Below are 3,555 nucleotides of genomic sequence, written 5' to 3' on the forward strand. Positions count from 1 at the left end.
CCCCTCCCTCACAGGAGAGTGAAGACAGCATAGGCAGTTACTCAGTTATCAAATTAAGCGTATAGGTCCCACCTGGCACGCATCAATTCCCTCAGTCAAATCATTCCCATTTGGTTAGCAGGGCTCACAAACACTTCGGCTGTGTGAGACTGACTTCAGCGTGGAGGGGCTGTAGTCTAAAAAAAAAAAAATTCCCGTCTCACTCATCTAGCGACAGCGGCACAGCTCAGACCTACGATGCCCCCCAAGACGAGCGGTAAGGCAGCCAAAAAGGCGGGCAAGGCCCAGAAAAACATCTCGAAGGGCGACAAGAAAAAGAAGCGCAAGAGGAAGGAAAGCTACGCAATCTACATCTACAAAGTGTTGAAGCAAGTTCATCCGGACACTGGCATATCATCTAAGGCCATGAGCATCATGAACAGTTTCGTGAACGACATTTTCGAGCGCATCGCGGCAGAGGCCAGCCGCCTCGCCCACTACAACAAGCGCTCCACCATCACCAGCCGCGAGATACAGACGGCCGTGAGACTGCTGCTGCCCGGGGAGCTGGCCAAGCACGCTGTCAGCGAGGGCACCAAGGCTGTCACCAAATACACCAGCTCCAAGTGAGCAGGTCTGGTGTGCACATGCTTACATAAACGGTCCTTTTCAGGACCAAGAACATGATCATGAAAGGAAATGCTTCTGCTGCTGTTCTACAATTCCCTCAATCCCTATGATAGTAAATGTAAGCTTAACCAAGGCAGAAATATTTTCATTAAAAAAAGTCTTTAAGACGCATGGTTTACTGGCTGAGATATATATATATATATTTTTTTTTTTGCTTACTTCTGTGGTCATTAGTACATTGCTACAAATATATTTATATATATAAAAAAATAAATAAAAAAATCCTTTCTATTTAATTTAGTTAGATCATATATCAATATTAATGGCAAAGACCAGTTGCATCGATTCACTTTGAAAATAATTCCATTTGTGCTAAAACTGGACACAGTAAAAAAAAAAAAAAAAAAAAAAAATATATATATACACACACACACACACACACACACATAATTCGAATTCATATTATGCTTAACTGCGTTTGAATTTGCAATCATGCACAAGATGTTTTGTACTTCGAAGTAAAAACAACATAATGTACTATTTAACTACCCACAGTACAAATGGATCCAAAAAAAAAGTGAATTTTCATGCAGACGAAAATGCTTACATTTATTCTATTTATATTAAGTACCCATTACTAACAGCTTATACTGGGTGGAATACAACAGTTGACATGATTTTACTTATATGGCAATTTAATATTTAACCAAAATTAATGGTAAACTAATATTTTAAAGTGTCATTTATGGCCCCTTACCTTCAGCATGTTTGCTTCCTTGCACACAAACGAGGACAAACACATCACCCAACTGAAAAAAAAAAAAAAATTTCACTTGCATCACAAATAATTTAAAATTTTTCACCACATGAAGTAAATATTTCGCAATAAAAAAAAATATAGCCCTAGGACTCGTGTGCACACCTTTTCTTCCCCACATCGCACACGCAAACAAAACTTCCAAATTATTACAAAATCACTCGATTATTATACATACATAAACACACATGTATTTTCCGAATAAGTGAGAAATGCAGGCCGATGAAAGTCAAATTTCGTTTCGGAAATTAAATCTCGCACAACTACCGACACATAACCAAACTTGCGTACATTTACATAGCATTAACCCTCTAAATAATAAACAAATGAAAGCAGAAAAAACAACATCGCTACCCACCGCGCGCGCTCCTGGCGGCGGGAGTAGGAACTACTTTGCACACAGACCGACATAGCCCCCTGCCAAAAACAGTAAAATAAATAATATATATAAGTCTTTTGGCGGGAAAAAATTTCTCAACCGCCTGGGAGCACCCTAGTGTGTGCCTGTCTTTAGGTTATGTTACTTTTAACTTCATTTTCTACAGGCAGACGCGAGGGTGCTCGCCCATTATTTTTATTTTTTTAAATTCTTTCCTACCTTTGGTGTGCCATGCAAGAATTTATCGTCAAAATGGCGGCCCCGAGTGCAAATTTCTCGTCTGCACTGCTGGCTGGATGATTATGTGATGTTTTGAAGGAGGGTGTTTTTTTTTTTGTTTGGATTTTGTGTGAGGGGGGGAGGGGGCTGGGCTAGCTTTTTTTTTTTTTTAAATTTTCTAAACATTCATCTCTTATGTAACAGTGTTCAGCATTAAAAAATTTAAAAGAAGAGGCACTTACTCATCAATTTCAAAACAGCCTATGAAGAAAAATAAAAAAAATTTAAATTCATTCCAGTTTTATACATTCATGATTTGATCACATGTATAACTTTTCTTTTTTATTACCTTATTTAATTTTATTATTATTACTACTATTGCTGCTACAACCTAGAAGATACCTCAGTGATACTAATACCTGCTGGTAAAGTTAAAGGTTTCACCTTTCTTTCTTTAAACATATCACAATACCTTTCTTGAGTTAAATATTATCTAATGGCTTTAAGAAGTTATGGTAATGTTCATCAGTTATAGAGTGTGGGTTTGTGTGTGTGTGTGAGAGTGTATTTTGAAGAGGGCTTTGGTGGTTGGGATGGTGAGGGTGGTGGGTGTTGTGTGAGGGGAGGGGGGGGGGGGGGGGGAAGTAAAAGAGTGTTCATTACACGATTTCTCCTGTTGTTTGTAACAATCACACCTGGTATAGCTATTTCGAGTGGCAAATACAAACTGCAAAAAAAAAACATCTATATCATTGCCAACGGCCATATCACGATGAACACACCGGTTCTCGTCCGATCACCGAAGTTAAGCATCGTCGAGCGTGGTTAGTACTTAGATGGGTGACCGCTTGGGAACACCACGTGCCGTTGGCACTACTATTTTGCACCCTACAGAAAAAAATTTTTTTTTAAAAATTTCAATTTTAAATTTTTTTTTCCCCCACAATCACCACATTTCCCCCCCCCCCCCTAACACACACACACACACACTCACTCTCTATCAATCAATCAATCAATCAATCAATCAATCAATCAATCAATCAATCAATCAATCACTCACTCACTCACCCACCCAGCAGCAGCTGTGAATCTTTGCATGTGTATACCTCATACAAAATTCAAAGTGAAAAAATAAATAGATAAGTGTATATGTATGTATGTATGTATGTATGTATGTATGTATGTATGTATGTATATATGTATATATATATATATATATATATATATATATATATATATATATAAACACACACACACACACCTATTTTGAAGTTTCTCTGTTTCAGTGGGCAGTTATGTATAATAATGAGAGATTCAAAAAGACGTTGATAACAATGTCATCAATGCCTGTTTAGTGTGCTCATTTGTTGGATGGTCGGCAGCAATACTAGAGGTGGTACAGCTGTAACCTGTAAAATTGTACCTGCAATGTGTTGTGTATGGAAAAAAATAAAAATTATATCATCTAAATTTTTGTTATCCAACAATAACCTTCCCATCAATGCATGATGTCACAGTAGCCATAGCTCTA

At 37.7% G+C, this 3,555-nt stretch overlaps 1 non-coding gene across 1 annotated transcript; it reads left to right on the top strand.

The window, feature by feature from the left end:
* The first annotated feature begins 2,778 nt into the window (after nt 1-2,778).
* On the top strand, nt 2,779-2,897 carry LOC134543833 (5S ribosomal RNA). Its single transcript, XR_010077282.1, has one exon. It is a non-coding gene; the product is annotated as a 5S ribosomal RNA (ribosomal RNA).
* Nucleotides 2,898-3,555: the final 658 nt, after the last annotated feature.

Source organism: Bacillus rossius, unplaced genomic scaffold (assembly GCF_032445375.1).
Source record: "Bacillus rossius redtenbacheri isolate Brsri unplaced genomic scaffold, Brsri_v3 Brsri_v3_scf22, whole genome shotgun sequence".
Classification (NCBI taxonomy): domain Eukaryota; kingdom Metazoa; phylum Arthropoda; class Insecta; order Phasmatodea; family Bacillidae; genus Bacillus; species Bacillus rossius.